The 23,414-nt window shown below is 41.3% G+C and overlaps 1 pseudogene; it reads left to right on the plus strand.

Annotated features, from left to right (window-relative positions):
• The first annotated feature begins 9,066 nt into the window (after nt 1-9,066).
• Nucleotides 9,067-9,594, plus strand: LOC149213731 (protein DETOXIFICATION 41 pseudogene; annotated as a pseudogene).
• The last annotated feature ends 13,820 nt before the right edge of the window (nt 9,595-23,414 follow it).

Consider the following 23,414-nt stretch of genomic DNA (forward strand, 5'->3'; position numbering starts at 1 on the left):
GCAAGCCATTGACATTGAAGAATCTCCACTAGTTCAAGCAGATTTGATAGATTCAGGAAAAGACAAGGCTAAGAGAGTCAAAGCCTCGAAAAAACTCAAGTTTGATGATTAGGTTGATCAATTTTTCTTTAAGCCCAGGAGACCCATAACGAGGAAGTTTAAACAAATACAAGAGGTAGTACCAAGAGCAGATGAAACAGGGGAAGTGACACAGCCTCATGAAAGAAAGGATAAAGGCAAAAAAGTTACCATTCAAGAAGAAGATAGTGTGGAAGACTTTAAAAGGAGATTGGAATTGGCTAACTTTGAAATTGCTAGACTGAAGAAAACTACCAGGAAATTTGCAGTTAAGGAGGCTTATTTTAACCAAATGCAAGCTCGGTGGGAGGACCAAACATTTAAAATACCCGAGGTGGTTAATTTTAATGTTCAATTCCATAGTTGGACTGTCCCTGCGATAAAAGAAGCACAATTTATCAGAAAGATCAATACAAAGCTCAGATCTGGGATCAAAGTCATGAAGAAACAAATTGAAGACTTAAAGATACAATTAAGCCAGCAGAAAGAGTTTCCTTAAGGCAGTCACACATCAAGTAAGGTTTTGTTTCAGATTTTGATGGTCCTCCTTGTTATAATCCTACTTGAAGAATCATATCTTTCCATTCAGTTTTGAGAAGCTTTGGAGCAATTGAAAAGGATGTTTAAATATCAAGAGGCTCAAAATAACAAAATTTTGGTTGAAACTGTGTTTTTTGGAATTACACAGCAGTTTCGTAGCACGCTATGAAACTGCTGAAGATGACGACTAACGCACAGCAGTTTCGTAGCGCGCTACGAAACTGCTGAAGCTACACAATCTAATCTCAGTCAACCGATTTTGAAATACAAGCAGAAATTTTTTGAAAAGGGAATATCTTCAAGGGATCATCTAAAGGTATCAACTTTCAACAAGGTCAAGACAGGTGGAGGAAACATGTATTCGAATCCAGCTCTAAACTTTTTGTCATAAAGTGATCACATTTACTACAGTCCAAGATATGTGAGATAGCTTGAGAATTTTTTGCCTTCACACATGAAATAGGTTGACAGCACATCAAGGACGTGGCATTCTGATATATTTTGGATAATCAAAGATGAAGGGCATGGTTCATTGGATTCGAACATTTTTGAGGAAAACCAAAGGCCGGTAAACAGGGGTAGCTTCCTATGTTTCAGGGGCAATGGAGAAGATATGACATTGAGGACCATTATGAAGCTTTGAACATCCACCACAGCCAAACTAAAAAACACCACTTGTCAAAGAACAAGAATGATTGTAATTAAGGCTATTATTAGCATAATATGGAGTTAGACTCCTATTTGATTTAGATCTCTAGAAAGTCTAGTAACAGTGTGTTACATTTAATAGGCAGTTAAGATTTTTATTGAATAGGTGTCATTAGAAGTAGATTTCAAGTTCCCCTCATGCTTGAGGAGGAATCTCAATTAGGTAGAAGAGCTCTATATATAGGAGAAAGAGCAATGTAAAGAGGGTTGGAAATCTATAAAAAAAAAGCTCTGATATTTGGCTTATGTAAAGACTCTGTTTTTTTTTTGGTAATACAGTACTGGCTTATGCTTCTCAAGAATCATAGAGAGTTCAATGTATGAGTTTCTTTTGTTGTCTTTTCATGTTATCTACAGTGTTATGAGTATTTGATTACTTAGAAATCGCTTACAGTCTTCTAATTTCCTTCATATACTCATAAACTGCCTTCTATGTGGTTGGTGTGTTCTACATATATTGAAATCTGAATGCCTTGAATTTTATGCAAATCCAACCCTACTGCTAATACTGAATCATATATGACTCCATAAGCCCAATGGATACTTGTTAGTTGTGTTTGCAACATTTTCATTTTTATTTGTTTCACAAGAGTTAGTCATCTTAATTATAATCAAAAACCTTTAACCCTTTGAGAGAGCCCTCTCAGGCTAAGGAGGCTAAGCCTTAGCTAAAAGATAGGTTTGAAACAGTTACTTGAAGTCTTCCTAGTCTGTAGCCTTCCAGGGCCTGATCTTTGAGATAACAGAGACCATCACCATTATCGGTGGCCTTCCTCGCATCTGTTAATAGTCTTCATTATTGATTGGTAATCAGATGATTTCGTGCATGTTCGACGTCAACACATCTTATCACATGTACCAATCTATGTTGTTTGGTGAAGTGGGAATCAAGACCTTGGGTAGAAGCCTGCATCATTCAGCCTTGTTTCCTCTCCCAAGCCGTGGATATTGTTCTTTGGAGACAACTATTTCAGGATGATCTATTATGACACTGGACCCGCCCTATTCCATATTAGCAGCCAACATTGTTATATCTCAGATGAGAAAATTACTCTGACATAGCTACTGAGCATGGGAATGCCTGACTCAGGACATGATTTTAGCAGTTTATATATATGTATCTGTGTTGTATCAGGTTTTCCTTGCCGCCCGAAACTTCTCTCTCTCTCTACAAAGATTTTGACAGCAAATTACAATGTTTTCATAAAGTATTTCGGCCATCGTCTCTGCCTCTGATCTCATACTTTAGGGGGCATCTATTATAGGACAAATTGACCTCCTCATTAAATCAGAGGTGAAAGACAAGATGACTGAAGCAAAGACCACAATTGTAGGCATGGAATCCACACTAACACTCTCTATACACTATCAACCTGCTTTATAAAGCTTGCTACCAAGCATAAGGGAGCATTAGTCACCTTGCTAACTCATGTTGTTAGATGAAGGGGAGTGTTAGTGAACTTAAGGGATGCTCAAAAGGTCAAGCCAACGAATCTGCTCATAAATATCTATATATTAAATCCATAAATTTGCTTAAGAAAAGCAAGGAAACTCCAAAAATCAAGATATTTGGAGAAATTCCATTATGAGAATGAAGGAAAATGGGAAAAATCTTGTAAACAGGGCAGGTTCATGGCTTTTTCCCTAATGAAATCTAAGAGGAGCTTGGCAGACCTAACTCAATTGCTACATAAGCAACAAGAGGGCCATTGCAAAAGGGTCAGAGCATTTAGAAGGATAGCCCATTGAGCTGTTGTGAAACTGTCATATTCTTGAAGAAGCTAGCTGAAAGAGGGAGAGAGAGAGAGGAAGAAGGGGTAAGGAAGGCTGATACAATGGATGGTTGTAATCACTCTTCCATTCTGAATATAGAACTGCAGTTGTGTTCCCTACTCCAAAGTGTCGGTAATATTGTTCATTTATTTGTTCATTCTGATGCTTGTCGAGATGAGTAGTTAAGTTCTACACTAATACATGTTTATTGTGGATTCTTACATTAGTTTTCAGAAGCATATGTTGTGATTGGTTTGCCTTGTCCTTTGTGCAGGAATTGTCTTGGAGCTGGCCTTGAAGGAGTTCTTCTTTCCGCATAGAGATCCCCAAGCAAATCTAGAAGGAACCAAAGGTGATCCTCTCTCCATACCTTGTCAATTTATGTTTGATAGATGAACTCAAGGACAAAATCTTGGGGATGTTTATATTTTTTAAAGAGCAATAAAATATCCCTAACAGTGCTCTTTCCATCTTTGTAGTAGTTTAACGATCCCAAAGAATAAGACTTGAGGTTTTTCAGATTAACGAGCAAGAAAAATACCATAAAAATAATGCTCGATTTTTCTCGATCTCATGCTTGACATTCGAAGGGTCTATGCCATGCATTTCCTCATAAGACCAAGGAAAAACATCGTGGAAGTCCCTAAATGGGTAGGTGAAGCTCACAATTTCCTCAGGATTGTGATTGGCTCCACTCTGTATGTTTTCCATGATGCCTGTCATGATAGAAATATCAGGGAGAAATGTTTGTGAGATATTGCCCCTGTTTCCTTCCGAGTCCAAAAGTTGGATAGTCATATATGGTGAGGAAACGATTTCATGTGCATCAGGTGACAATATTTGAAGAGGCATCATGTCTGAATCAGATATCGAAACATGATGGTGTGAATCCTCCCAAGGTCACTCTTCTAACCTCGTGATCTCTCAAATAGCTTTGTCCCTTGGGAGGACTTGATTGAGTGGATCGAAAGAAGGAGCGGTTATGGGAGGGGCAGTGGTACCATTGGCCGAAACCAAAGTGACTGGAGATTCAGATGCAAATTGAATGGCTTGGTAGGCCGATTCAGCTGGTGACAATGACATCTTCTCTCCATATGTGTCAATTTCTGAAGGAGCTGGCAGGATCCATGGATCAGTCGTTTCATGAGGAATAGATGAAAGCATGTTGACCATCTGTGGAACCTTGGGCAACTAAAGATGGAAACAACCCATGAGGGATGAAACCTTCAATAGACTAGTACCGATACTAATGTAAGACTCAGTTCCACCTCCTACTAGGGGTATGGAGCCACTTGGTAATGGTGAATAATCAGGGGTGTAGAAAGACAACTGATCCAAGGTAATGATCTTTCCATCCAATGGAAATTGGATGATACGAAAGATAGTGGATATGATGGGCGTCATGGCATATGTCCAACTGCGACCCAACAGGAGATTATAGTCGAGTTTTCTATCTACGACTTCTACGTCCACTGTTACTATTTTCACAGCCAAAGTGATGGGAAAACTAGATAACTATCCTTTTGGGACAAAGGTGTGGCCGTCGAAAGCTTTAAGGGAGCTCGACGGCGGGGATAGGGTTGGGGAACCCAGGGCGAGCCAACATGAAGTTGACATGACGTAGGTTGAAGCACCTTCTTCAATAACAGTTCAGTGTATACCTTTACCTTTCGAAGTGATATGCACATGAAATGCAAGTTGGTGGGAAAGGGGAGGTTTACACTTTTCCATGTCAAAATAGCAAGTGTGGAATCCGTAGGGTCAATACCTCCGATAGCTGAAATCGAAGATTTCCTTTGGTTGGGGCATGTTTGTAAGACTTCGAGTGCCGACATAGCTGATGGCGCGTGTGCCAAATCCTCTACAATGTTGTAGTGTTGGGTAGCATGTGCAGATGTGTTGTGCGTTGTGCATCGAAGTGCCCCCTTGGGGGGTCGAATTACAAAGTCCTCAACCGGCCTTTTGATTCACAAATCATTGGGCAGCGATGGGTTTTGACTTGAGGATAGTTCTGCTTCCGGAGCGACAGGAGCTCCATAAGATTTGGCTCTTGTGGTGAGCTCTACCGTTCCAAATGTGTAAACGACAGAACTCCCTTCACCAGTTAAAGGATGTTGTGAACCATCACTGCCCCCTGATGTGGGTTGCGGTTGGCTGGAAATGAGATTTTGCTGTTGTTGAGTAGGAAAAGGATTTCTAAGGACAGCCAGTGCCTTACTAGAATCTTTCTTGGTAAGATAATCTGTGAATTCTTGAAGACGCGAACAACACTAGGTTACGTGATCTTCAAGACAGAGTTTGCATGAATAGTTGGTGCCTTTATCCTTTTCCACATTAGTAGGCACAACAGCCTTCTGTTTCGAGTTGGGCTGCTTAGATGACTGCTCCTCAGAAGGAGTGGTCTTGTTCTGTTTCTTCTTGTTCTTGCTACTGGATTTCTGTGTAGACTACACAGATTTAATCGCGGTGGCAGGAAGAGCAGTCATTTTGGTAGAAGGGTCCACTGCTGACTTGGCAATGGACCCACTGAGTTGTTTTACAGCGCCCGTGGAGGTTGCACCGACGATCCCGTCGGCATGCGCTCCAGGGCGCTGAGTGGTGGCAGGATTGGGGTTATCGGGAGCATAGGGGATAATGTCGTAGAGAGTGCTAGACTGTGAATAGATCAAATCTAAATGCTGGGCATGCCGTATGGATTGGTCCTCTGTGACCGCATCACCTAGAGTGACATCTCTAGCGATTTGTGGGAGTAACGACTTACAAAACCAGTCTGTTAAGAGAAAATCAGGGGTGGGATCTTTGACTAACCTCCACCTACGTCTCCATTCATGGATATGATTAGAGATGTGGGTGGTGGTATCCTGATGAAACAAAGTAAGGAGTTTCGTCCCTGTCTCATAACGAATAGGTAACTGAAAGTGCTTTAGGAACTCCATCGCTAAAGCATCAAAAGTATTCACTGACGCACATGGTAACTCAATATACCACTTTGTAGCATTGCTAGTGAGGGTGCGGGGAAAAAGACGTAACCGGACACTGTCATCCACCATAGAGTTAGAAACAAATCATAGATGGTAGGTGGTGGCGTGAGTGCCCAGATCCTCCCCTTGTTTTCGGTCAAACTTAGGAATGTCCATCAGTATTTTATGCGGGATCAGTGGCCATTGTAGGTTATGGTAGATGGGGTCATTTGTCAACTTGTATAAGTTGGGGATATCCATTGTTGCCAAAAAAGGCAAATTGTTGGGTGCCCCTGACTCGGACCATGGTGCTGACAGGTGACCTAAGGAGCTCTGTGCTCCTCCCATTGTTTGGTTCCCCATGGTGTACATGGGTTGCATGGTGTAATAGTTGCTTTGCGGTATAGTGTTGTAGATGGGATTGCCATGGGGATTTTGATACTGGGGTATGAAGTTGCCCCCAGTATAAGCGGTGCCCCCTTAACTCATCTGAGCTTGTGAGTAGGGTGCCCCCATGGTTTGGGTGGGAATCCCTTGTGGATTCCCAATCAACACAAAACTAACCATATGGCTTTGATTGAAAAAGGGTACACTCATGTCAATCAGCGACTGTCCATGCATGCCTGAGAACGATGGGGGAACTGTGACATTCCCTGCCACCATGTGCATATTGGGAACCGCCCTAGATGTTTGAATCTAGGGGTTATAACTGTACATTGGCAGCTAACCTTGATTTTGGTAATCTGGGATCGCGCCCATAGTGCTGCATTGAGTGTTATATGGAGCACTATATGTGGCACTAGTCGAAGGTATGCTTTGGTGCACCATATGAGTGGAACTTGGCATCTTCTGGGTTCCGCTGATAGAGGGTGTTATGTGAGTTGCAGTACTTGGGACGAACGGAGTTGTGGGGTTCCACATTACCTGTGTTGTAATGATAGTGTCTCTATAATTCCAAAACCCGTGTGGCACCGACTGGATAGATGGGAAAGTTCCAGCTACTGAAGAAGAAAGTACTGGTACTGCAAGAGTAACTACAGGGTCCGACAGATTTGTAAGAGGAGTGTTAAAATGAGGAAGAAATCCTTCCGTAAAGAAATCCTCTGGCAATTCAGAATCTTCAGTTGTCCACATAGACACCGTGTGTGATTTAGGAGACTGATTCCTCGAAGATGAAGAATCTGAGTCAGTGGATCTCGGTAGATCCTCCACAGTGAGTGAAGGAAGTCCTAACAACTGTCTGGATTGATGGTGAAGTCCAGATGTAGCCACAATGACTGGTAAATTTTATCAGATAAACTTTAAGGTGATATTCTTTAAGTCTCAAAAATGATAGCACTCAGGTACCTAAAAAGAAAAAATACACAAAAAATGAAAATCAGCAAACAAAATGAAATTACCTTGTCTGATAAACACCGATTACTGGAGATGAAAAACCCAGTCTCTCAATGAGTAACAGAGAAGGATGGCCAAATGTACGATTACGATTACTTTTGAGCTTCGCCTGAACCTCAAATTGAGGGGCCAAGTACTCTTGTGAAGATGAGAACCCTCCCAAAAAATGAAGACAAAGTAGGTCCGTCCATTTGAGGTACCAAGACAGCCCGTCCCAGTCACCTTAGGTAAGTACCTAGAAGTATTGGCCACTAGAGATACCTCAAATCACAGACATTACCAGGGGGGACATAATCGTAGATAGCATGCTATGTGGGCAGGATACCTAAGTCCCCGACTCAGTTTCGAAATCCACGAAGGGACCCCCGTTACATAGAATGCCCAAAGGAGTTTTAAAAGAAGTGGGCTACATTTGATTACAATCCGATGTTGTCTTGTATTTCACTCCGTTGTGAGTGGAGTGGTCCTGGTAATATGAGTGCAGAAGGATTTTTCACTCTTTAACTACAGTAGTTTGATTTTCAACCTTGGGTAGTTGACTCACTCTCTTATCCCAAGGTCCTAATCTATCTAATGTTGGTCTTCTCTAAAAAAGAGTATCTGATTGATTTTAGTGTACTTTCTTATTTGTCTTCGGAGGGGGTGTTGACATATGAATATGATGAGACTCTCAACTCAATAAACCGTGCAGAATAATGCTTTGAATTTTTTTTTCAATTTCTTATGCAAACAAGTCTTATTCTACACATGTATTATTTCACATATTCATGTATTCATCAGTGCATCTAAAGTCATTCAACACTTTGCATAACCGAAGGTTCCTTTTCTCAATATTCCCTAACAACTATTGAACCAAAACAAAGCAGCCTACAACTATTTCGATAGAAGGAGATATACAGTTTATCAGCTTTTCTTTCAACAAAAATTTCTTTTATGAGAGAAAAACTAAAGCATTTTCTTAAAAAATAAATTTTAAGACACCAAATTTTTTAGCATGATACTGTTGCAGATCTTAATTTAGCCCTTGGGAAAAGTTTCCCCCCCTTTTGGTCTGTTAGACTCCGTCTTGTATGTCAGTGTGAGATTGATTCTTCTTCAAAACCCTGTTTTGAAGAAGAAATCATTAAATGTGGTTTTTAGAATATGTATCAAATTCTCCAGCTCTTCAAAAGGCAGCAGCTTCCTCTGCTCCTATCTCTGCAAAAGCACAAACAGAAGAAAACAAAACATCATCAGCAATCAAAGGCAAAGCAAGTTACAAGCTATTTGGAGAGGTCTCACTGGAAATCCCAAACAAACTTCATTGTCACAACTATTGAATCAAATGATTGTGTTAGCGCTGGGAATGCCCTGCGTCTTATTGATCAGAGGAATGTGATCCGAGGTGATTTTGTGCTTGTTTGTAGTGACACTGTGAGTAATATGTCTTTGAGGCAAGAGTTCATTCTGAGCATAATGCATACAAGCCTCCATTGATAATTTCTTGCAATCTAGAAGCCGGCATATACTTTCGCTTTTACTAATCTCAGGGTGTTCCTTAAGGTATATATCAATCGCTCTGTACAAATCATCATGAACTGGGTGTGCGAAATCGGGTATAGCTTCTGCTTTTATGCTAACTTTGGAAATATGGTACACTCAAGGACTGGTGCCTATATCCGGTTTGCTGCTAGACTCAGAGGTTGCTCTGGATTCAAATTCTGCTTGCAGGAATTATTACAACTGGGACTTTATGGTAATGTTGGGTCTCAGCACAACTGCAAGTATAAGAGTTGGTAATGAGCTAGGATCCCGGCGCCCGAAAATTTCCAGATTTTCAGTTGTAGTTGTGGTGATCACATGCTTCATCATAAGTGTCATTCTTGCCGCAGTAGTCATGTTACTGGAAAAGGAACTGGCTATGTTATTTGCAAGCAGCACTGTGGTTATGAGCGTTGTTTATGCATTGATTCCTCTCCTTGCAATATCTGTAATCTTGAATGGCACCCAACCTATTCTCTCAGGGGTGGCGATAGGATGCGGATGGCAAGCTATGGTAGCGTATGTGAATTTGGCAACATATTATGTCATTGGCCTACCTATTGGAATTGTTTTAAGGTTTAAGGTCAACATGGGAGTCGATGGAATATGGTGGGAATGATAATCAGAGTGACACTCCAGACGTTGGCTATAATTATTCTTACAGCACGGAATAATTGGAATAAAGAGGTCCAAACAGTATCAGATAGAGTCGAGCATTCCCAATATGAGGAAAATGATTCCTCAGATATACTGCCCGCTTGACTAGGCTCTTTATGAAGTGCAACTTGTCAGGGGTTTAGCTACAAAGTGTTGTGTCGAATTACAGAAGCAATATAGTTAAATGGAATTTGAATAACTAGATGGCCCCAAACTTAAAAGCCAAATCACCATCGTAAACAATAAGAATAGGACAATTAAGCAATAATAGGGTGGCAGGATTGCCATTTTCTTTCTCTTTATTTGGCAACTTGGCAATACAGAATGGTATGGCCACGTCAAAGATGTGGAGTTACAGTTCAAGCAAACCGTTCGTGAAGCATGGAATCATACATTTATCATGTCACTAGTTAAGTACAAGAACCATTAAAATGAGTTTTGTTGTTGTTATCGCCTGGGCGTTAAGATATCCATCACAACAGAAGAAATAGGATTTGATCTTCTATTAAGGGCTTCAGTTAATGATCCAACGGGATCTGCGCTCCAGTTTTATCTCTTAATTAGCCAATCATCAGAAGATTTAGAGGGACACTGTTCTATGTTTAGAATAGATGAAACGCTCTTTTCTAATTTTTGTAATTGCAGTTGAAACAACACCTTTGTTGTTGGATCGATTTGTTTTTCCCTAGCAGATTTTTATTTAATGTATTAAAAAATCATTTGTAAAAGGATTTAGAGGAGAGAGGGAGAGTTCTGAGTGCTGGTGGAGGAGAGAGAACAGAGCTTTCATTGTACAGTCTTTGACAGGGATTTTAATGAAAATACCCAGCTCTGGCTTCTGAGATTCCTGTGGTATGAGATTTAACATTTGTGTCCTCTTTTGTTTCATATGTAGCCTGTTATGTGTTCATGTCATTTCATGATCGTTTCCGTTTGAACAAATGAAGTGTTAAGGTAGAATTCATATTTTGTATGCTCTACCTTTAAGTTTGTTCATATTTAATGTTTTCTTCTGTTTGACAAGGATTCATCCTCTATGCCCTTGTCAGCTCCTCAGCAGTCTTGCCATTCCATTTAATCTCAATTTGATGTTAAAATTTCTTGCCTACATTGCCTCAGGAGATAACCTATGTTTCTTATTACATTTCTCTGTTCAAGTTGTTTCTTTGCCCCATGCAGCCCAAAAAAACCCCATCATTTTATTAAAAACCCCTTTTATCAATTTACTAGCCTAAAATCAGTTTCTTTTAAAAGTCATCTCAGCCCCTTTTAGAAAACTTTTTGCTGAGATAGACTGGAGAGAGCCCTCTCCTGTCCTCGTAGGGCTAGCTACGAGGCTAAGTGGTTTCATGTTGCCTTGGATTTTGCCTTCCTCAGCCTGAGGCCAAATTCGAGCGCTAACATGGTCCAGAAAATCTCTTGAAAAACATGGAAATGGGTCACTAATGCTCTGTCTATGTGTAAATAGAGCTTTAGTTTGGCCACTAGCACTCCCTGTGCATAGTCAAAGAGCTTTATAAAGCTCTTTGTAGATCAGCAACCTGCGTTAGTGAGGGAAAGAGCTCAAAAAGTGGGCTTTTGGGATCAGTTTTTGAAGAGAAAGCAACTTTGCAGGATGCAAAAAGTTAGATGGTGGATCAGAGAAGGATATGAAGAAGCGGGAAGCTCATAGAAGAGAGAAGAGATCTGAGAGGAGTCCGGATAACCGGGAACTAAATTTATAGTCCCCAACGGAGTCGCCAGTTCTGCTATGGGGTAAAATGCACGGGATGAAAATTTCCCTCAAAAGTCTTCCTAGGACTTCCGACAGACCATAAGGTTCTCTGCAAAAGGTACCTGTTACACACATGTTCATCTATCAGACATATATTGACAGGATATGGAGAAAGGATCACCTTTGGTTCTTTCTAGATTCACTTGGGGATCTCCGTGCGGTAAGAAGAACTCCTCCTGACTGGCTCCAAGACAGTTCCTGCACAAAAGAGCAAAGAAAACCAATCACAGCATATACTTTTGACAATTAATGTAAGAATTCGTAACAAACATGTATAAATGTGTAACTTATCTACTCAACATAACAAGCATCAGAATGAACAAATAAATGCACAATATCACCGACACTTCAAGTAGTGGAACACATCCATTGTCCTATATTCAGAAGATTGATTACAAAAACCCTATTTTATCAGCCTTCCTTATCCCTTCTTCCTCTCTCTCTCTCCTTCTTTCAGCTAGCTCCTTCAAGAATATGACAATATCACAACAACACCATGTACTATCCTTCTAAATGCTCTGACCCCTTTGTAATGGCCCTCTCGTTGCTTATATAGCAATCAAATTAGGGCTGCCAAGCTCCACCTGTAGTTCATTTGGGCAAAAACCATGAACCTACCTTGTTTACAAGCTTTTTCCCATTTGCCTTCATTCTCGGAATAGAATTTCTCAAAATATCTTGATTTTTGGAGTTTCCCTGCTTTTCTTGCACAAATTTAGGGAAATAATATCTAGATATTTAATGGCAGATTCGTTGGCATAACCACTTGAGCATCACTAAAGTTCACTAACACTCCCCTTGGTCTAACAACAGGAGTTAGTAGGTTGACTAATGCTCCTTTATGCTTGTAAACAAGATTTATGTAGTAGGTTGTTAGTGTACAGAGAGCGTTATTGTGGATTCTGGGCCTGCAACTATGGTCATTCTTTTAGTCATCTTGTCTTTCTCCTCTGAGTTGGTTAGGAGGTCAATTTGTCCTATAACATAACTTCTTGTAGCACTGCGTCAATACAGTCAAACCCATCTTCGAAGCTGAACATCATTATAATCCCTGGTGCAAAATATCCCATTCTTCAGTGCCATGGTGGAGCTCTGTCTCCAAGTACCAGTTCATTGGTATGACATCTAGGGTGTGATAGAATAGGTGCACCCATTCAGGTTGGGGCTATGCTCCATAAGCCTTAGTCCATTTGGCCAAGTGATCGCGTGGATCATCCTTCCCATCATACTTTTCTATCATCCATACCTTCGACTGTCCAAAGCATATTCTCACCATCCTCCTATATTCGCGCCAATCATCAAAAATACCTTTGTGCATACCCCACCATCTTGTGGGCGTAGCGCGCAATACCTAATCCAAAGCCTAAAAGCGATGATTTTTTGGTACTTATCTCTTAAATTCAAACTATCATAAGTGGGAAGATTTATTAACTTTGATGACACACAACGCAGTGACTTAATCATCATGTTACAGCTCAGCGTAGTTACTTCATATAGCTGATTCTTCCAGTGCTCTAATTCTTCATCTGAGTCAGAGGTGCAGGAAATTTTGTGATCCCGCGTAATACATCCATCTACTATCGGATTCACCCAATCTTGGTCTTGTGGTGTTATTTTATATATATAGTCCAAATCGTCATCGCTTTTGTAATCGTGAATTGGTTTAGTATAGCATGACCCTTCTACGGGATCTAAGGGTACCACTAGGTGAAGTGATTTCTTTTCAAACGTCATCTTATGCTTCTTTAGGTTGATCACCCCATTCATGTCAGTAGCCCAATCAATCTCAAGGAGTGAAGGGTAGGGGTTGTTTTCATCCACAATTTCTATTACTTCGAAATCAGCCAATGCACTTGTGCCTTCAATATCTACAGTCACTCCCTGCAACTGTCCCATGGGTATGATCTTCGGATGATTTTCCATCCTCAACTAAATCGGAGACCACTGTAGCGTGGGTCTCCCCATCCGCTCCCAAGTCTGCTTTGGCCAAACGTTCGCATCTGACCCTAGATCTAGAATAACTTGATCCATTTCATATTCTCCTATTTGTGTGGTAAGTCTCATCTCAAGTCTCGTCATTGCCTTGTGCTTACTAATCTTTCGAATTATGTGCGGTTCACCAGGGGCGTTTTCTCTCACAACGCACCTATTTATTAGTTCTTGTAACCCCTTTACAACCTTGCTATCACATAGTCGCTTCATGCAGGTCTCTAAGAAGGTAGTAAGCATCGAAGGGTCCATCTCTTCAGTAGGTTTATCCCAACTCCCTGAGGTAGAGGCCTCAGCGAAGCTCTTCTTTGCTTCCATAACCGTTTCACACGCATATTCCAAATCAAATTCAACCTCCTTCTCTGGAGCTTTGCAGACCCATGTACTTTCTTCAAGTTGTTTCCCCTTATCATCTCCCATTGCAATTCCACTTCGTAGCACTATATTCACATTCATAGCCTCTTCGCGAGGCTCAACCCTCGTCATCCGCAGGTTCTGAGTCAGTTGCGGAGGTAGAGCCCCCTTCTCACGCATTCTTGTTATCAGTGTAGGACAGCCTTCATTCTCATGATCAAACTGAGTAAAATATTGGCATGACGGATGCGTCAGGTTATTGCACTCACGGGCATAGTGTTCTGGTCCTCCACAATTATAAGAAATCACCTATCCCCGACCTATGCCAGGTCCTCCTCCGTCGCGGCCTCGTTCGTGCCCCTAAAAGCCTATCCATGCTACCCTAGTGTCCTGATAAGGAGGTCGTGTTTTTGTCTAAACTCTATAAGCGGGTGTTATATCCATCATCAATTCATAACTCCAAGAATTGCACTCATCATACCCCACTGACTTACAGAAGTTGCAGAATAGTTGTTGCAGTGTTTGTACAAACTTTTGCAGCAAATGGAAATTGTCAGTTGTATGTTTCCTTGCTATCTGACATATAGCACACCATAGCATAGGCCCCGCGCTTGGACCTACTTGGGCTTCTGGCCTCAAAAGAAATGGTCCTCCTGCTGCAATATAGTTCACAAAGGCTAGGAAGTGGTCTTTGTCATGCCCCTGAATTTTGCATTCCACGCACCATATTTCTTCGCGCACCTCTAGTCAAACTGTCTTGTCATTCTTTAGACTTTGTGGTTCTAAGAAAAGGTTCTGTAGCTGCGCATGAATCTATTGAACCCCCATATTTGGATCTTGCATCGATCTGCGCATGAATCTATTGAACCCCCAGATTCGGATCTTGCATCGATGTTTCATGTAGTCTCATTGCAATCTCCAAGGCTTCTACCTGGGTTGTAATCTTCTGTTGTGACAACGCAACCCTTAAGTGAGGCAGGAGAAAAACCACACACCATTCACAGTGCTATCTGTCTATTAAATTCATATTAGCTTTACGGATTGTACACTTCAATCTCTTATCCAACTCCCAAGGTGTCTCACCTGGTTTCATCGCGATTTCCTTGAATCCCACAATTGACTGCACTTCAAACTTAGGCCTACTGAATTCTTTATTCAGCACAGTCTGAATCTCTGTCAGCGTAGTTGTCGGGTTACCATTATAGTACTTGATGTACTAGGTTAGCATGAAATCCTGCAAAGCACTAACTGGCATCACCTTCTTCATGTGATCATTTGTGATGCCCCGAGCTTCCCATACAGCCTTCATGACAAACCAAAATTGGTCTAGGTCTTCATTTCCCAAGCCTTTGAACAATGGCAGTTTTACTAAACTGCAGTGGAGGTGGTGGTGTGGGCAAGGTCACAGGTGACAGAGGTGAAGATGGAGGTGGTGTAGGTGGAGGTGGTATTCACGTGAACCCTTGTTTTATGAATTGAACAACACTTCATGGAGAAGCCTGTGCTACTTCCTCATCGTCAGTCAAAGGAGGTGGAATCAATAGGATATATTCAGGGCCCTTTCTTCCTTCGCTCCTGTAAGTCCGTCCACTTTGGGCAGCCCCAAACATCAAGGTAACTACATAACCCGCTTTTTGCACAATAACATCTTAATCCAAGTATTTAAAGATTTAAAATACTTACCTCACAGACCTTTGAAAAAGGGCCACTTTGCTTCATTGTAACTGACTGAAGTATTGACCGCGAACTCTATTACAAAACCTCCTATGATATAATCGAGCCGATGATTGACAGTGCGAGTGATCTTATCTTTAGAGGCTTCCAATCTCTGCACTAACTCCAATGTCCAAACAATAGATCTGTAAAGCCTCCACCTTCTTTGGTTGTCCGCTAGCTTCACGATCCACTCGTATAACTCAACTGGGAAGGAACAGAAGAAGATCTTGTGTATTTCTGTTTATAGGTATCTATTCAACCACTGCTCTTTCATTAGTCTCAGATTCTTGTTCTCCTGTGCCGCAAATTCGTGGATATTTCTATCCAGCTAGCCTTCAACCTCTTTCTTAGTTGGATTCCAATGATACGACATCACACATCCCTTATGCATATTCCGGTCCTGGCAATGGAACCATTTGTTGGCTTGATGGGCCCTGACCCAGGTTCAACATTAGTCAAACAAGCAAATCCCTACACTATTGGCCCTTTCGGCATCAGCCTGCGAAGCGCAGACCGAAGTCTCACCCAAAGCAGTATGGGGGAATGTAGAACCAAGTTTCCACACCTAGGGATGGTCGTGATGTTGATCTCTATTCCCTAGTCCTGCCTTCGTACAGATCGATAAGCCTTTTGAGCTTATAAATGTACCTTTTCTTCCATCCTTCAATACCTTCGCGAAGGTATATGACTAAACTTCGCGCAGCCATAACCAATGATCCAGGCACTTACGTGCCTCTGTAACTACGTTACTGTATAAGTTCCTGAATTATCTTAAGTGTTTAACTACTCTATCACGTGATTAAGGTTACCTTCGCGTAAACTTATATTCTTACTTATGTTTAAAGAACAGATACAATATGATACATTTGCGCCTCAAATTAGCATTATAATGTAAACCCAAAACTTAACATAACATAATCGAATGCATTAAATAGAGACAAAAAACACAGCGATTTCAGAATACTTCTCTTTATTGATAGTTCAAGTTCCTGGTACAGACTCTATCCACCCTGCGCACACAACTGCAGGGGTCCGCGCACTCAGCTGTGGAGTTCCACCATAGGCCAGCTGCAAAGCCTCTACCTATGCTAAGAAACTCACTCTTATCTCCTCTATGACTTGAGAGCACTTATACCTCATTACCAAAAACTTCCAAAGCTACCTAGAGCTTACTTACTTAGCTCCTTTTTATACAATCCCATGGTCCGCGGACCATGGGTAGATCTTTGCAGCCGACATGACTCTTTAAAAAACAAGGGTGGACAAACCTTCATGACTCTTGACATATTCATGCTCCGCAACCACAAAATGCAGAGACTTTACATCTTTATTACAAAAATTGGGCTTTCTGCCCCAAAACTGACTCTTGGGGAAACCCGTTCCCAACACAGCATCATTAGCATTTAATATTTCAAAGGAAACGACAACAGAGGGTTTAATTTCGGCATTGGCCAAACTATATGAAAAAACCTCGACCTCAAATAAGTTATTTCTTATGAAGAGTTTATTTAATATGAAAATGTGAGAAGGTGTATCTGTTGCTGATCATTTAAATGAATTTAATATAGTTATCAATCAGTTAAGTTCTGTAGGGGTAACTTTTGATGATGAAGTTAGGGCTCTGTTATTTCTGTGCTCATTGCCAGAAATTTGGAATGGTTTAGTTGTGGCCATTAGTAACTTTGTCTTTGGATCTAGTACTTTAAAGTTTGATGATGTTGTCAGCGCTATCCTTAGCGAGGAAATGTGACGGCAAAGCTCTGGTGAGACATCAGGTAATGATTTGATTGCAGAGACTAGGGGAAGAAAAATGCAAAGAGGAAAGAGCCTAGGATATCACAGTAAGTTAGGGAAAGGCAGATCCAAGTCTGTATCGGGGATAGTGTGATGGAAATGCGAGAAGAAAGGACACCTAAAGAAATACTGCAAGTCTCAAAAGGGAAAAGAAGGAGATGCGCAACAAGAAAACAATCATGAAGTGAATATGACAGGTGATGTGTTGCAAGATGATCTGATTCTTTCATTAAAAAATATTATTGATGCCTAGGTGTGTTATAGACATTTTTGGGCCCTACAACCCCAAGCATGAAATTTCCATAAATCAAGGGCTCTTAAGTCCCTAAAAGTGTTGTTCTAACCCCTAAAGGAACAAGGTCAACAGATTACAGCTTCTCCCAGAAGTTCTCCATGAGAAACTGCTCAGAATTGGTCAAAACAGGATCATTGCAGCTGCTCCACTGGCTAGGTGCGTTGCATCTCACCCAAATACATTGTGAGGGTGCGTTGCATTTCAAAAGTCCCTTCTGTGGGGTGTGATGGGCGAGAAATGACAAATGGTGGTGTCATTCCGCGAGGTGGAGAGGCAACGGAAGCTTCCAGAATCTTCTCCTGTGACACTTGCCTCATTGAATTCGACCAAGGATGAGTAAGAGGCCCTCAGTCTCCAAGTGGAAGTAAGAACTATCAGAGAGAAGACACTAATCAAATAACAAGCTGACTCATCCCCCTTACAGATATCTATATATGGATCCCTCATCCCAGAGATCCAGGAGGCTGGAATTTTGCATATTGTAAGGAATTGTTGTTGGTTTTCTGAGACAAACATCAGATTGTTGGGTGATCTAAGCTTTGTTTGAGGTGAAGAGGGGCTTCTTTGCTAGGAGGTTGATGCTGGGTCAGAACAACTGGTTGTAACTCCTCCTGGCTCTTTTCTTGTTTATCAATAAAAACTATTTGAGTTTTCCTCCATGCTTTTGTATCATTGATGCTGGTTACATTTGTATGGTCAATTTATATCTGATCCTAGATTGTTTATGATTATAGATCCATGTCTTTGTATAGTGCTATGCTTCTGTGATCTTACAGGTACTTTTTGAAGTTGGGCGTGCAAGGGAGCAGGTAGCTGAGGACTATCAAAGAAGAGAGGGATCGAATTGAAGGATTAGCGCAAGACAGAGGTTGGTCTTTCTGTTCCTCTCTATCTATAATCCATAAAGGAAAAACAAAAGTAGTTTTTCTCTGTTTGTTTCTAAGGCAGCTGTCACACCTTAGTGGGATAGAGCAGTTCTAAATAGACACTTTTCCCTATAACAAAATGGCGACTCCACTGGGGACCTAATTAGTTTTTTTGTTTATCATTCTTTGTTGTTTGTTTTATAAACTTACACGTAGCATTCGAACTGCATTTGCCATAACAAATGCAAAGTAGACAACTACTACTTCAATCCGTCTACTGGATCTGTTTATGATTTAAACAACTGATTCACAAACTATCTGATTTCCCTTTTGATAGCTCTTAGATCCTCCTTAGATCTACCCCTGATTGTTTCATTAATGATTGCTTTTTACTTGGCCAAAACCCAAGAACTGAACTGCAAACTGTGACCTGGAACCCAAACAGAGTCTCGTTTCTGGCCCAACGCAGGTACTGTTCAGAGATTCTGAATTTCAGTGCACTTCCCGAGTGGACAACCTGCGCTGCATTTCAGATTCTCTGTGTTACAGGTGCGCTAATCAGACTAGCTCTATGCAGTTGTGGCTTCCGTGATTCATTCTTTCCAGTTCTATTCCTGGATTTTGCTGCCTGTGATCAGTATATGTCTGTTTGAAACCCCTTTTCCTTACTGTTATTCCGCCTCCTTTGTACAAAAGAACTGTAGATGTTTTTGTGTGTTTGTTGAGTCGTTTACAGTTCTCCTTTGCAAAAGTAGCATAATCGTACTGTCGCCCTTTGATTTGAAACTGTCGCAAGTGTCGATTTCAGTCCTGGGAAAGAGTTTGATTGTTTTTGATGGTCGATTATCCTATTACTATTGATTTTGGTCTGAATTTGTAATTTTCTAGTGTAAAAAACAAGTATCGATTTCAAAATCGTAAGGTGTCGTAATCATCTCCATTTTTTGATTTTGAAAAGAAACTTGTTTATATTTATTGCTTGAAAAGAAATTCAGATTTGTGCATCAACTTTCTTTTTAGCATTCATAAACTAAGAAAGTAAAAAAACAAATACATGCATGTGCATTTGCATATAGACAGTCTGATTGGCTTGATTTAGGAAAGTGCATTTAGAGTGTGCTCTTTGCTCTTTGTGAAAAGATTCTGTCTTTCTTTTCCCTAGTAGACCCGAAAGGAAAACTTCATAAACAAGATCAACTTAAAATAAATTCAATGAATCTAACAACGCTTTGGAATTTAACGCACAACATTTAGAAGTCTAGGCTAGAGACGTATTTCGGCGTCGTAAAGCCTGGTAACTGTTGTTCTCACTGATGGTTGGGTGATTCCTCCACTTTGAGACGATAAGTGCCAATACGGACTTGTGCTCCCACGTACTGTCGAGTATATTTTGGGAGACCCCAATAGGCTTAATCCTTTATCTATAGGAAGCCGTGTCTGCCGCCCTATCGATTGCAATGAATTGAACACAGCATTCGGGAAGATTGACTGTCGTACCGTAAAAAGTATTCTGCAGTTTTGCGATTGGTTTGGTACTCCCTCTACCTAGATTTCCAGAGCAGTCCCTTTCGTTCCTTTTCAGACTCCTTAATGGAAAAGGTCCATCTGAGCACTTGTCACTTCAGGCTCATTAAAAATCGAAGGAGACTAGAGTCATCTTTTTTTTTTCTCGACTCTTAAAAACTGAAAAAACAAGTTGTTTCAAAGCGTCTAAAATTCATTTAATTCGGAAACATACTTCCCCTTTATTTTACTTGATCGAGTAATCTGCAATCGTGGAAGAAAGTCAATTGAAACCCCGTCGTTCGCGGAGGCTTACGAGTCAACCGTCTTTGTCACTGGAATCGAAGCCAGTACGGACAAAGCGAACTTGTTTAACCAGTTCCAAATCTCCTATTAAAGTTAGAACAAGTGTTCCAATGACATCGGAGACTCCGGTTACTCCAAACATTTCTAGAATCCCTGCCTCTACAGAAGAAATTCAACAGCCACAAAAGGATAGTGATACTTATCCTAGTCTGAGAGTAAACACTTGTGTTACCGAACCAGTTCCATTTTCGACCGGTTCGGAGAGTCTTGCTCTTCAAACATCTGTCACTGTCGATTCCATACCTTCTTCGGCACCAGAAATATTCTACGGACCTGATGGTCTTCCCCTTCCACCTAGTCTGATTGCCATAGAAGAAATTGTAGAAGATCCTCCAACAAGTACTCCGTTGCAATTTGGAGTCGGGATCACTCTATATCCTTCTTCATCAGAAGTTAGTCTACCACCAGCGGAAGCTCCTGTAGAATCGCTAGGTAATCTTTTGGATAGACTACAAATGTCTGAACAACCATCAACATCTAGGACTGTGTCGTCTGACACAGCGACGGCAGAACTCCTGCTATCACTCCGACAATGTTCGCCAGTATACCATCTGTCCCGACTAGCTCTCAACCGCTAGAAGGAGCCCACTCAGGGGCCATTTCGACAGTATGGTCGGTTTCTGTTTTTTCATCCGGAATAACATCCGAAAACTCTTATGTTGAGTCTCAACAAATTGATCCATTTGGAGGTCAATTTGGGCAGTCTGGTCCCCAAGGGCAAACAATTCCCTTGAGTTCTGGATTACCACCGTATGGGGGGCAGTATACCCTTTCATTATCCCCTCTGGGAGGACATCCATACGGGAGATCACAACAACATTCAGGTTATACTGGAATTACCTCAAGCAGTTGGGTACCAATACTACCTCAACAACCAAGAGTTGTATATTCGATGCAACAATGCTTACCTATGTCAAATATCCCAACTATGCCAGCTATTGTGACGGTATCACAAGTTCAAGCGCTGCCTGTTGTATGCCAATCTTAGGTTTCTCAGGTTGTAATGCAACAGCCCCTTGACCCTACGACTCAACCACAATCACCGATTGGTGGAATGACATAGGTTCAGACGGGTACGATTACCCATCATCTTGGTCAAACTGTTAGTATCGGGCAACAGCACATGGCTTCACAACCATGGCTGGTGCAATACCAACAACCGCAATTCCAACAAGTATACCAAGGTTCTAAGCAACAAATCTTTGCTAATAGTGGACAGCCATACATTCAAAACGATCAAAATCAACCATTTCACAATGGTCATGCCCACCAACCTTACCAAACATACCAGCATCAAATGCATTATGCCGGTATGCAAAGACCAACTGCTCAGGTGATCCCATCTTATCCTGGGTATGCTTCACCTAACCTGAACCAGCAGTTACCCTTTATGGCAACTTTAGAGTTACTTGATTTAAATCGGTTAACAAATGATCCAATCTCTTACGCCCCTTGGTGGCCGGCGATTCCGCATAAACTTCCATCAGATATTCCTAAATTTAATGGAAATCCGGGTGAAGATCCGTCGAATCATGTGATGAAATTTCATCTATGGTGTTCATCAAACACCCTAAATGATGATTCGATAAGACTTCTCCTCTTTCAGAGGACGTTAACGGGTCCAGCGGCAAAATGGTACATCGAATTGCCTAGAGCTTCGTTCGACAACTTCAGTACCTTAGCCACAACCTTTTTAACCCATTTTCAGTTACCAATAAGGTACGAAACGGGAACAGAACTTCTTACCAATTTCAAATAGACAACGGCCACTCACATATCTGATCATATTCATGAGTGGCGACGTCGTCGTAGAATGGTAAAAACGTATGTCCCTGATCAGCTCTTAGCTGAATGGTTTATCAAGTCATTACTACCTTCCATTACGGAAGATGTGGCAAAGGGGGGAGTCATAACAGAAGAGAAAGTCATCGCTCGTGCGCAATATCTGGACTTGATTTACACTCAGTTCGGCACGCTCTACGTTAAAATACCTGATGCCCCTAGACCGGAATTCTCAATTCCTCCTCCTCCTAAATCGAACAATGACTCTCATGCCGGCGATGGCATGATTGGCACAACAGACACGAAATCGATAAAGGCTACATCCAAAAAGGCCCGTAAGATTTCAAGTCAAAATGCAAAAGATGAACTTCTTGCTTCGGAAGTAAATGCCATATCGAAAGAAAAAGGCAAAGAAACCAAACAACCAGGGAGCAAGAAGAAAGGCAAAGGGAAGAAGAAGAAACAGGAGGAATCATCACCTGAAAAATCTTCTTCAAACCCTCCTGGAGATAGGAAACCAAAAAATCCATGCTTTATATGCGATGAGGATCATTGGACCGCGAATTGTCCACACAGAGCTGAGCTTAAGAAATTCTTCAAGAATTCAAAAACCTCCGCAGTGTTAACTGATCCGTTTCCAAATCCAGGAACAAATCTGGTTGAAAGTGGAAATGCTTCCCCGTCTCAAGTGCTAATGTTTTTGGTTTCAAAACAGCTAAATGATGCTTTGATATCGACAAGGAACAAAGATTATGGGAATCCACAGCTGTCGAACAACAAGGATAAAGATCAACCTAGTAGTTCGACAACAACTTCGACAGAAGTTGCGCCACCCATCATTCCTGAATTGAAAATAAAACCGCCAAAGGGAGTAGTACACAAGTCGACGTTTAATCCCCGCGCTAGAGCGGCACAACATTATAATATAGTGGAAGATTTGGCCCAATCGACATCCGCTATGTCGACTCTTGAAGTTGTTAGTGTCAGTCTTTCCAGCCTTCCTCCAGTGATCAAATGTTCTCTTACAAAGTGATTTTGAAGTGTCAAGGTCAAATTTTGTCATTTCAGTGAGTCTTCAAACAAAATTTGGTCACTAGGCATTAGGTCTAGGGTTTGCCCAAATGTCAGTCCATGTCATCATTCAACTAAGCCTATCATCATTCAGAGGGTTTTCATTATCATGTCAGTGTCGAATGAGTCATTTCACACCTTGTTCATGCTTCAGTTGTGCCTTGGCAAGGTCATTTTCCTCTCCTAGGGTTTTGAAAGCCAATTTTTCCTGGATAGTCAAATCACCGGCAAAACTTGTTTCCTGATGTTCATGCACCTTCCCCTATCCTTAA

Source organism: Pinus tabuliformis, chromosome 1_1 (assembly GCF_031772625.1).
Source record: "Pinus tabuliformis cultivar Carrire ecotype Pingquan chromosome 1_1, CPIR1, whole genome shotgun sequence".
In the NCBI taxonomy this organism is placed as follows: Eukaryota; Viridiplantae; Streptophyta; class Pinopsida; order Pinales; family Pinaceae; genus Pinus; species Pinus tabuliformis.